Below are 13,402 nucleotides of genomic sequence, written 5' to 3' on the forward strand. Positions count from 1 at the left end.
AGAAATTATGTCCTTTAACAAAACCGACTGTTGTTTGGAAAACAAGCTCAGGATCAATAATAGAATCTGAATACCCTCCTAAAGAAACTATCAAAATACCTATTGGAAAAGACTTAGAAGTTGAAGCCACACCTTATAAAGATAGCAATGCAGAAGGAAATATAGAAAAAAGAGATATTAAGAAACTACATCAACAATTAAATTTTACTAATACCATGTTAGATATAATGAAAAATCAATTAGGAAGAATGGAAAATCTGGAAAAAATCACTAAGGTAGAAAAACCTATAGAAAAACCTATATATAAGTTACAAAGTTTAGATAATATTAGTTTAAAATCTAAGGTAGAAGCAGAAGTTGAAGAACTAAAAGAAAAACTTAGAAGTATTAGTCTAGGAAAATTAACAGTTAATACTTTGCAAAAAGAAGAAGAATTAGAATTAAATAAAATATCCCATAAAAAAGATTATCCTAAAACAAGAAATTATTACTCTAGACCATCACCAGTAGATGTAGGCCTAGAAGAAAGAACACAGTTAGTGCAAAATAGCTTCACAGGATCAGACTTAGTAGAATGGAATATAGATGGATTAAGTGAGCAAACCATTTTAGACCAAATGTGTAACATGACTATGGCTGCAACTGCCTATAAAATGAGAAAAGCTTCCGATAAAGAAGCAGCAATTATGATAACTCAAGGATTTACAGGACAATTAAAAGGTTGGTGGGATAATTTTCTCAGCATCCAAGAAAAAGAATTAATTATTAATAGTGTTAAACAAGAAGATCAATCACCAGATGCTACATCCACTTTAATATATACCATTATTAAGAACTTTGTAGGAGATCCGAGTACTTTTAAAGATAGAATAGGAACTCAACTAATGAATTTAAGATGTCCAACTATGTCTGATTATAGATGGTATAAAGATGTCTTTATGTCAAAAGTTATGATGAGAGATGATGCGCATGCACCTTTTTGGAAAGAAAGATTCGTAGCAGCCTTACCAAAATTATTTTCTGAAAAAGTTTTACAAAAACTACAAATACAGTTCGGGACCCAGATTCCTTATGAATCATTAACTTTTGGACAATTGCATAATATAATAGTACAAACAGGTATAGAAATATGCACAGATACCAAGATACAACAGAAAATAAAACAAGAAAGTATCACGGGAAAAAGAGAGCTTGGCACTTTTTGCTATCAATATGGAATAACTCCTGAAAAAGCACCTAGTGGACAGCATAAAATTAAAAAGAAAAAATTTTATAAAAAACCTAAATATAATATAGACAAACCCCTTTATTATGAACAGAAATATTATAAAAAATTCCATAAAACTCCTAAAGGAAAACCTAAAACTTCTAATAAGAAAAAACAAGTGACATGTTGGAAATGTAAAAAACAAGGGCATTATGCTAATAAATGTACGACAGAACAAAAAATAAATAAAATAGAAAATAAAGAGATTAAACATGCTTTAACAGCAATATTAATCAATTCAGAATCAGAAGAAGAATCGATTTATGAAGATTCTTCTGAAACTGAAGACTATTTTATACAACAATTAGACCTTATGACAGAAGAAGAAAGCTCAGAAGGAGATAGTGGGAAAGAAGAACAAAATAATTGTTTAGGAATAGGATTATGTAACTGTAGAAATTGTGAAAAAACTGTAAATGTTTTAACTAGGGAACAAACCTCTACACTAGTCAAAATAATAGACAGGTTAGAAGATACTCCATTAAGAGATGATTTCATAAAACAATTAGCTGAATTAGTTAAAAAAGAAGAAGAAAGTAAGCAGGAAATAAGACCAACAGAAATAAAAGAAATTTATGATCGTTTTAAAAATCCGCAGGAAAAAGTTTCCCTTAATTCTCTCAAAGAGGAAATAAAAAAGTTAAAAAGAGAAGTTTCAGAATTAAAACAACAGAATATCAATATGGATTATAGATTACTAAAAATAGAAGGAGAAAATATAATAAAAATCCAAGAACAAACTTTACAAAATAATGATAAAAAACCAGAGGAAATTAGTAACATAACAATTCCCGAGAATTATATTAACTTAGGTACAGAAAATTACATAAATGTACTAACTTTATTAGTAAGACAAAAATGGTTTACTACGATAACCTTAATAGTAGGAGAAGAAAAATTTGATTTTATAGCTATGGTAGATTCAGGAGCTGATGTTAATTGTATACAAGAAGGACTAATACCTACAAAATATTACGAAAAAACTACAGAAAGAGTCCTAATGGCTGAAAATGATACGATGACTATAGACTATAAATTATCTAAAGCAAAAATTTGTAAAAATAGAGTATGTTTTGCCACTACATTTTTTCTGGCAAGAAATATATCTCATCAAGTTATATTAGGAAATCCTTTTACTTTATTATTATACCCCTTTAATGTCGATATCGATGGAATAACATGTACACGAATTCCCAATCATCCTGTTCATTTCGAATTTCTCACGAGACCAAAACATCATGAGCTCAATATGTTACAACACCTATCTACACAAATTAGAGTTATGGAAACAGAAACAAAACAAGTTAATTGTTTAAGCCAAGAGGAAATTCTAAATCTACCACTCCAAATTAATATTATAGAAAGAAAGACAAGACAAATTAATTATTTAAACCAAGAAGTTACACATAAAAGAATAGAAGAACAGTTACAAACTCCAGAAATACAAGATAAAATAAAAGCAATTGAAGAAAAAATTAAGAAAGAATTATGTAGTCTAAACCCCACAGCTTTTCAGCATAGAAAATTACATGAAATATCTTTACCATATGAAGATGGGTTTAATGAAAAAGATATACCAACAAAAGCAAAACCAATACATATGAACAAAGAGTATCTAGAATATTGTAAAAAAGAAATACAAGAATATCTGGATAAGGGACTAATAAGACCTTCAAAATCACCCTGGAGCTGTACCGGCTTTTATGTGATGAAAGCATCTGAAATAGAAAGAGGTGCTCCAAGATTAGTTATCAATTATAAACCTCTAAACAAGGTATTAAAATGGATTAGATATCCCTTACCAAACAAAAGTGATTTAATTAAAAGATTAAATAAAGCAAATATCTTTTCAAAATTTGATTTAAAATCAGGATATTATCAAATCGCTGTAAAAGAGGAAGATAGATATAAAACAGCTTTTATAGTACCCTTTGGACATTATGAATGGAATGTAATGCCTCAAGGATTAAAAAATGCTCCAAGCGAATTCCAAGAAATAATGAATAATATATTTTACCCGCATATAGAATTTACCATAGTATATCTTGATGACGTATTAGTATATTCAAAAGGAATAAAGCAACATATACATCATCTAGAAAAATTTATGGATATTATAAAAGAACAAGGATTAGTTTTATCAGAAAAGAAAATGAAAATTTTTACAACTAGAGTAAGATTTTTAGGATATGAAATTTATCAAGGAACCATAGTACCTATTAAAAGAGCTATAGAATTTGCAAACAAATTTCCAAATGAAATAACTGACAAAAAACAACTCCAAAGGTTTTTGGGATGTTTAAATTATGTAGCAGAATTCCTACCTGGAATAAGAGTCACATGCGAGCCTCTTTATAAAAGATTAAGGAAAAATCCACCTCCATGGACAAAGGAAATGACTTCTATAATAATAAAAATAAAAAATGCAATAAAAGAAATACCTTGTATAAGTATACTAGATCCATCGGCTAAATTAATTGTAGAAACAGATGCATCAGAATTAGGATATGGAGGAATTCTTAAACAAATACCTCCTAATAGTTCAAAAGAGCAAATAGTAAAGTATCACTCGGGAATTTGGAATCAGGCTCAAAAGAATTACCCAACAGTCAAAAAAGAAATACTTGCCATAGTATTATGTGTTTCAAAATTTCAAGAAGATTTATTTAACAAAACATTCTTAATCAGAACTGATTGTAAAGCAGCTCCAAATGTTTTAAAAAATGATGTCAAAAATCTGGTTTCAAAACAAATATTTGCAAGATGGCAAGCTATTCTATCATGTTTCGATTTTACTATTGAACATATAAAAGGAGAACTAAATTCACTCCCTGACTTTCTTACTAGAGAATTTTTGCAGGGAAAAGATGGAACAAAAACCAGCCTCCAGTGAAGATTATGGTCAACCTTTTGACCAAATAAAAGAAGCAAAATTACCTATTACCCCTGTACCAGCAAAACAATTATCATTAAGACCTATGACTATGTCACAGGTTGTAAAAGCATCATCATCATCATCAGTACCTTCTAAGAGCTCTTTAATTACTACTAATAACAAATTCACATTATTACAACCATCAGATCTCTATAATACTCAACCCTTGAAAGAACAGTTTCCTTACTATGAAAAGCCCAATCCTATTAAAATATTAACCATTGAAAAGGAATGGTTCAAAAAAGATAGAAAAACCCTATACAAGACTATTTTCCCAAATACCTTTCATTACATTCCTATTAACCCACAAAAAACCCAAAAATTCTATGAATTCATATTAGTAGACACTGGATCTATTGAATTAACACATTATAGAGACTCCAATACAAAACAGCCTGTTTATTCAAAAATAAAAATCATGAAAATATTATCTCTACAAGAATGGGAAATACCCCCATATCAGTCTAAAAGCTTCTCTCTAAAATTCGAACCTCAAAACTATACCTATTATGATTACCAAGAAGCATGGAACCATATTTTATTCCTATCACCAAGTCCCCATTCTTGGTTCATATGGTTCAGAAAAGGGATCTCATTACAATTTCCCAAATGGTTCCAATCCTGGTTCCAGAATTTTGGACCAATAGAAGCCTTCTTCCCAAAAGAAGCCAGCATGGCGTATGAATATTTTAAAAGCAAGTCATCATTCTTACAAGAGTATAAATTCATTTCATTTATAGCAGCCATGGGAATAAGCTGGATTATGACCTGGGAATATGATTCAGCAGCATATGAAGAATGTTCAAGCATACAATATTTGGTAAGAATAATAAAAATAAAATGGTGGAATAAATATGATATAAATCTGCTGAGTAAAAGAGCTATTGATCAATGGTTATCAACATCACAAAAGCGTCCAGCAACAACAGCCTCAAGCGCCACCAATGAACAAATAGCATATAAGAAAGAAACTCAATTCTTAGCACAGAAGCGACAAATTATGGCAGCCCTAGCAGCGGCAACCTCGGAAGAAGATATCCAAAGCTCTTTGCAAGCAATACAAACAGTACCTCTTGGAGAAGACGAAGAGGTACAGTCCAGCCCAGCCCACTATTATCAAGATTCTCAAGATCCATTTGAAATGTAGTAAGAACTATATAAAATCCATGTAAAAGCCCAATCATAAAAGAAAAATGATCTCTGTAAAAAAAAAAAAAAAAAAAAAAAAAAAAAAAAAAAAAAAAAAAAAAAAAAAAAAAAAAAAGGTAAAAATAAAAAGTAAAAGTAAAACAGTAAATGTCGGCAAACAGTAAAAGCAAACAGTAAATGTCGGCAAAACAGTAAATGTCGGCAAATAGTAAAAGCAAACAGTACTGTCGGCAAATAGTACCCAAACAGTGATCACTTGGGGTCTATAAATACCAAAGGCCTCCTTCATTCATGAACATCACATACTTGAAAGCTCAAGGATTCTCTCTACTCTAAAATCTTCTTACTTCATATATTCTCCCAATATTTGTAATCATTATCAAGTTTGTATCAACATTGCAAGCAATAATAGTACAAGTTCATCTCTGTAAGCTTACTATCTTATGCTTTCTTTTCTTATAATTTCTTTATTCTCTTAGTTATTATTTCTATTCTTATAACATGAAAGAGTTTCAAAAAAGGCTAACTTCTTTAAAGCTTGTTAGAAGAAGAATGAAAACAAGAGTCATGGCAATAAGAAGAAAAATAAGAGAATTAATAAATGAATCTTCAGAATTAAACGTAGAAATAAAGAAGATAAACAAAAGGATTATTAGAACTATAAAGTTACTACAACAAACCAAAACCATAAAATCGATAAAAACCCTTAGAGAAAACATTAAAAATAAACGTATTCATCATGTTAGAAGGATGCATTATTTTCATGTCCAAAGTATGATACGTCTACATGCTATACAATCACAAATACAAGTAATAAATATCCGAGCGATACAACCTGACCCTCAACCTTTACAAGATGCTTCTTTACCACTCCAAGATCAACCCCTACAAGCTCAACCTTTACAACCCCTACAAGCTCAACCTTTACAAGTGGTATCAGAGCCTGCCCAAGGGGAAGGTATCTGATAACATTTATATATATATATATATATATATATATATATATACACACACACACAAAGAGTGAAAAAAGTGTTTGCATCTTTACAATTTCTTACAAAATAGTGTTAAAAAATATCAATAGAAATTCATTACAATTTAGAAGATTGAATCTATTAACTTTCTATATCCCCATATGAGAATCTATAAAAAGGACTTAAGAGGACAACTGATGGTTTTGAGATTCATATGCCTTCAGATTTCTCAATGACTTTATCTCTCAATTTATTTATCTTGGCCAAGAGAATGGTTAGACCATATTTAACCTGAAAGCATCAACTTGTTCCTAAAATTGAAAGAAATTTATTAATATGTATTAATTTAGAAGTAAAGGATCAATTATGTTTAATAATACTTACATATTTCCAGTTTCTACATTTGTATTTTTTCTTTTTAATCTTTTTCGGGATCGATTATTTTCAGCCATTTCATGACGTATATTCCGCAATCCCAATTAATAAAGAAATAAGAAAATAAAATATGATTAATAGGACAGACATAGAAAAGCATGGTAAAGTATATTAAATAACACTACTATAGCAAAGAATAATAAGAATATTGATATACTATTTGTTTACTATTGATTGAAATATATGGTGCATCAATGCCTTCTTCGTTGTCCACCAAAGGTTTTGCCCAGCATAAACCCTCATTTGGAATACTATCAAGCTCTAAAAATGATAGAAATCTAAATATAAGAAGCACAACAAAACCAGCAAATAAAAAAAAGTGCACTTCAATTCAGTAATAATTGCACGAAAACAAGCACACAAACAATGCTTAATCAGGCATAAAAAGTGATTGATATGATTTAATTAGAGAAGAAGCATTAGAAATAAGAGATTTCATAAGAAAAACAAAAATATGTATTATGTAAATAACTTTCAAAATATTTATTCAAAACTCTTCTTTCATCAGACACATTTTCTTTTTTGATAGAGTCAAGCACATGAAAGACCTTCTTCTGAACATCAGCAATCCACAACCACCAATGACCTCCATGGCAAATTGGTGCAAACAGCTAAAGTTTGGGCAAATAATAGAATATTTCTGTCTAAATGATACTAAATGACAGAATTATTTAAGAAGTTTTAGAAATCATAACTTACAAATAGATAGGATACTTTTTTTTGTCCTGAAAAGGTAGGTAATCCATAAATTCATTGATCTGAAAGGTCTTCTTAGTGTTTGGATCAATGTACTTGTGCTTATGCTTTGACAACATCGAATTCTGCAAAATGTACCAAAATATGTTTCTTGTATCATATCATACATAATCAAAATGAACCAAAATTAATGATAAACTTTAATGATAGCTTACCACAATATCTGTTGGGACGCAATATATTTCATCATCAAATTTGTGATATTTTTTGTTGTTGAGAAGCATACACAATGCGAAGACCACCTATAGGACCAACATTTATTAGATATATGGGAATATGACTTTTTAAGAAAATCATTAATGTTAATGTAATAGTAGAAGAATTTACCATATTTTTTACATGTTATGTGGGTCTTAGAGACATGAAGTGGCATCTACTCCCCTCTAAATGAGCTTTGTGGTCCAAGAGAAATTTGGTATCAAACTCATTGCTTGGCCAATCTTTGTTAGTCTTGACATGCGTCATCCATTGATAACATTTTTCCCTCAACTCTTCTGTTATTTTCTTTTCTTTTACCAGAATCTTGTACTTTTCAAGGGTGCTCAAACTCGGCTCCGAATTTATTTCCTTTGCATATTGCAATGCTGCTGCCATCCCAGCATCCATCACCACCTCTACGAAACTTTCTATTTGTGTTATTATTGGTGCAGAGCTCGGTGGGCTTATGCCAATGTAGAATGAAGGTGCACCAAAGTCATCTTTCAAATGCTGAGGATGCGGAGGACTGCAAGATGACAGAGAAAAGTTTACAAAAATAATCAAAAAGCATTATGGTATAACATCAAAACTAATAAAAAGGATTTTCAATAGAACTTACTCATTCACAAGAGCTTCTTGCTCTTATTCCCTTGCCGAAGTTTTTGCAGGGGCTTGCTGTTGAGATTGTGGAGGGAAACTAGATTACACAGTAAAGTGTTTTAAAATAAACCGAAATTATTATGATATAGCATCAAATTAATAAAAAACATTTTAAGTATAACTTACTCATTAACGGAAGCTTCTTTCTCTGATTCCCTTGCCAAAGTTTTTGCGGATGCTTGCTGTTGAAGTTGTGGAGGGCAACTGGATTACACAGTAAAGTGTTTCAAAATGAACCAAAATTATTATTATATAGCATCAAAACTAATAAAAAAGTATTTTAAGTAGAACTTATTTATTAACAGAAGCTTCTTCTGTTTGAGTTGTGAAGGGATAGAGGTAAAGATTTTTACTTGTTTTAATTCTTCCTCAAGAGAACTTGGAAGAGCAATTGCAATAAGAAGTTAAGAACTCTAATGAAGGTAAACAAAAAAAGGAGTTAACATGCAGTAAAGTAAATTGTAAACCTGCATTAATGAAATCTGCACATTGATTAGAATAGAAAAGTAAATTGAAAAACTCACATATCTAGAGGTTGAGACTGACTTTATTGTTGAACTACTAGGATTTGTTCTATACGATCAGCTATTGGGCTACTCATAGCATAGTTATCAGAACCGAACCGGTAATTGACCTGGTCATACGATTGGGTCACTGGGTTACTGGTTCAACTGGTGAGTCATTGATTTACTCGGTTGACCCGGTCATAATTAAATAAAAATATAAAATTATAGAAATAAAATTAAAAATTAAATACATATTTTCGAAAATATATTAATAACAATCAAATATCAATTCCTAGATATAATTTGTAGTGTAAAAAGAGATAATAAATTAGCTACTAGACAAAATACTTTCTCAATTTAAATAAATAAACAAAAGATAACACAATCAATATCAATATATCAATATATTTGTATACTATGTGTTGCTACTTATTTGGTATTCATGTCAATCATGCTTAAAAGGGTAAAAAAAATAAAAATTCATTCATAGTTTATTATAAATTTAATTTTTGTCAACTATAATATTGAGAAGCAAGCTGGCGCAGTGACAAGACGGGATGCGTGTCTTTTGGCTACTCCATGTTCGAACCCTGCACTCATTTTTGGAGTATATCAGACGGGCGCTCCTAGCATGGACCGGTAGCGTGCGGGTCTTGTACAGTTTAGAGTGCGAACCGGTCGGTTTTCAACGGATTTGACCACCGTTGATCGGTTCAATTGCAGGTCTGGTCCAAACACCTAACCGAACCAAACAGACCATCGGTTCATCGATTTTTCGATCGAACCAGTCGGTCCGGTCCGATTCTGATAACTATGACTCTCAGTAAATAAAATTTCGTGTCAATAATTAAAAAAATATATTATTACCTAAATTTAATAGAGCAATGTAAGTATGTCAACTTACATAGTTGCAGGTTGTAAAGTGTAAACTCTATTTTTTTTCCTGCCATTTTTTTCTTGTAAAAGTCTTTAGGGATATTTTTTCTAATAAAAAAGATACGAAGTTAAAATTATCAACTAAGATATTCTAATTAAAAATAGAAGTAGTAAATAAATATTAAGATAAATTATATGGTATTGCTCGGTGCATTTACAAACCGTTCTAAACTTGTCTGTGTTTGAAATACAGGTTCATTTTCACTACCCAAATTTACAGTTGACCGCCTAAGTAAAAAAATAAATATTATTCAGTAAAACCAAAGAAATTACATAAAGTTTTAGCATAGAAAGAAAAAGAACATTATATAAAAAATTGAATCCTACGTCTGTGATAAATCATAGTGCACGTCTGTCGAGTCGCAAATATTTTGTTGTGTTTCAGCCTAAGCAACTTTTCTTTGTCCAGGACTGTAATTTTTTTTTCTTCATTCTTTTTTCTGTTTCTTTTCTTTTTTTTTACTTATCTCCTCTATTTCTTTGCTTCTGAAAATTCATACAAAAAAAATTGATTTAAAATCAGAATGAACCTAAATTCAAAAAGAAATAAACCGAAATTTTTAAATGATTGCAACATACAATCCATGTTAAAAAAACAAGCAGAGAAACAAGAATGATCAAAGAAATTATAATGAAAATAATATAATTGGTTGTTAGTTGGAGCAATAGTAAAAATCTAATTTAAAGATTTTTTGGTGTTTTGGGCGCGTGTTACACGCTTTTTTAATGAGAATAATTTTTATTGGTATTAAACTTGTTTAGTTAAACTTAAATGACAATAAAATTTGAATGTGTAACCGTTCTAAAAAAAATATATGCTCTTCAAACATTATATCATAATTTTTTTAATTTAATGGTAAGATTCTTTTGTTTTACATATTGAGATCACCTATTTTTTAATTTTAGAAGATTTAAATTTTTTTGTACACGTCTATAATAAAAGAGACGTGACTAATAAAGAATAACGAATTTAGATATACACAAAAATTAACTATTAAAATTAATTATTAATATAAATACATATTACAATATAAAATATATATTAAAAAATTTAAATAATATATTTATATATAAATATATAATAATTAATTTTAATATATATATATATATATATTTATGAATAAAAAATTTATTATATTTTTTAATTTTATTTATCAATATTTTATTTTAAATAAAATGATAAAATTGTATTTATACTGTTATAGACTATTTTACTCAAAATATTATTTTTATAAAATTAATATTTAATTCGGTCTTTAAATTTATAATCTTAAATTTTTAATTATTTTTATTTAATTCTCAAAATTTATAGTTGTGAATTACATCACATTAGTTTCTAAGATAATTTCTAACATACAAACGTTAATAAACATAAAAACTGACCTGAACAATTAATGCCAAAATGATGTGATTTTAGTTTTGATTTTGGTTTTGGTTATCAAATAATTCAAAAACAATGTCCTATCACTTATTTTTAATTTTTTTTTTAGTAAATACCATTTAAGATATTTAAATTATTTGAGTGTCAAAATTAAAATGATGACATTTTATAGAATCTAACGGAATATCTAATTTTTCATGTCAGCATTTCTTTAATATTATTGTTTAGATATTAACATGAGTTATGTAATTAAATGAAAATCATTAAAATTTTAGAATTAAATTCAAACTCGCCTATAAATTTAATGACCAAAATTAAGTATTATTTCGATTTTGTATGCTTGGTATATAAATTTTTAGCTTTTAATTAAAAAGCACTTGGTTGAAAATTTCAAAATTCTAACACTACTCTTAATTTTGTTTGAGTAGATAAGGATTTGTGTGTTTGATAGAGGTGTCGTGATATACTGATATGATAGAGAATACCAACGTGAAGAACGGCTTCCTCACAACCCTCGCCAAAAAATGCAACACCCTCACCCAACTGAAGCAACTTCACGCCCACATTCTCCGATGCCGCGTGAAACACACGCCCTTCGCCATCGCCCCTCTCCTCTCCGCCGCAGCCTCCTCCAACCACTTCTCCTACGCCCACTCCATCTTCTCCACGCTCCACCTCGTTCACCGCAATACCTTCATGTACAACACCATGATCAGAGCCTACCTTCAACAAGCCCATTCACCCCTCTCCGCAATCTCCTGCTACGTCTCCATGCTTCGAAACGCCATTGCCGTTAACAACTACACCTTCCCGCCTCTCATCAAGGCTTGCATCGCACGCAATGATGCTGTTGTTGGTCGTTTGGTGCATGGCCATGTCGTTCACTTCGGGTACTGTGAAGATCCCTTTGTCCTCAGTGGGCTTATCGAGTTTTACTCCGCTTTATGCCACGTGGACACGGCAAGGGTGTTGTTCGATAGAGCAATGACGAAAGATGTGGTGGTTTGGACGGCCATGATCGATGGCTACGGCAAAACTGGAAACTGTGAGAATGCAAGAAAGCTGTTCGATGAAATGCCTGAGAGAAATGTTATATCGTGGAGCGCCATCATGGCGACTTATTCGCGGGTTAGTGACTTCAGGGAAGTGCTGGCTTTGTTTGGAGACATGCAAAATGAAGGCATAAGGCCGAACGAGTCGATACTCGTTACTGTTCTTACTGCGTGTGCGCATCTCGGTGCGCTCACGCAGGGAATTTGGGTGCATGCCTATGCCGTGGGATCCAAGCTTGAGTCTAATTCAATTCTGGCTACGGCTCTGGTGGATATGTACTCTAAATGTGGATGTGTGGAAGCTGCTTTATCAGTTTTTGATCGGATTGCATCCAAAGATGCTGGAGCATGGAATGCTATGATTTCTGGTGTTGCCTTGAATGGTGATGCAAGGAAGTCTTTAGAGTTGTTTCGCCAAATGGTTGCTTGTGGAACTAAGCCGACCGAGACCACATTCGTGGCTGTCCTTACTGCTTGTACTCATGCAAAGATGGTTCAGGAAGGCCTTCAATTGTTTGATGAAATGAGTAGCATTTATGGCGTCGCGCCACAGTTGGAGCATTATGCATGCATGATTGACCTTTTGTCCAGAGCTGGTATGGTGGAGGAAGCCGAGAAATTCGTGGAGGAGAAGATGGGTGGACTTGCTACTGGTGATGCCAATGTCTGGGGTGCACTTCTGAATGCATGTAGAATTCATAAGAATCTTGATGTTGGAAATCGAGTATGGAAGAAGCTGCTTGATATCGGTGTAGCCGACTGCGGTACTCATGTTCTTACATACAATATATACAGAGAAGCTGGGTGTGATGCAGAGGCAAACAGAGTTAGAAGTAGGATTTCGGAAGCAGGGATGCAAAAGAAACCCGGTTGCAGCACAATAGAGGTTAATAACGAAGTTGAAGAATTTCTTGCAGGAGATCATTCTCATCCGCAAGCACAAGAAATGTGGAAATTGCTTGATTCTATTTTCAAAATTTCCAATCTAGAAACCTAATGATGGGTGTAAATTATTGTTCACACCCGAATTGTTTGCTTGACTGGAAGAGAGTGAAGTCGCTCTCACTTTGCCTCATTTGTACATTTTTTTGCTATAGATCCCAAATCTAATACACCAACATTCCTTCAAAATCTTTTTCCCGATCCAAGTAAA

The 13,402-nt window shown here is 31.3% G+C and overlaps 1 pseudogene across 1 annotated transcript; it reads left to right on the forward strand.

Moving 5' to 3' along the window:
- The first annotated feature begins 11,635 nt into the window (after positions 1-11,635).
- On the forward strand, positions 11,636-13,380 carry LOC107635981 (pentatricopeptide repeat-containing protein At5g48910 pseudogene; annotated as a pseudogene). The gene has a single exon (XR_015880597.1). The product of XR_015880597.1 is annotated as a pentatricopeptide repeat-containing protein At5g48910 pseudogene (transcript).
- Positions 13,381-13,402: the final 22 nt, after the last annotated feature.

The sequence above is a fragment of the Arachis ipaensis genome, chromosome B4 (genome assembly GCF_059453495.1).
Source record: "Arachis ipaensis isolate K30076 ecotype BB chromosome B4, ASM5945349v1, whole genome shotgun sequence".
NCBI classification, from domain to species: Eukaryota; Viridiplantae; Streptophyta; class Magnoliopsida; order Fabales; family Fabaceae; genus Arachis; species Arachis ipaensis.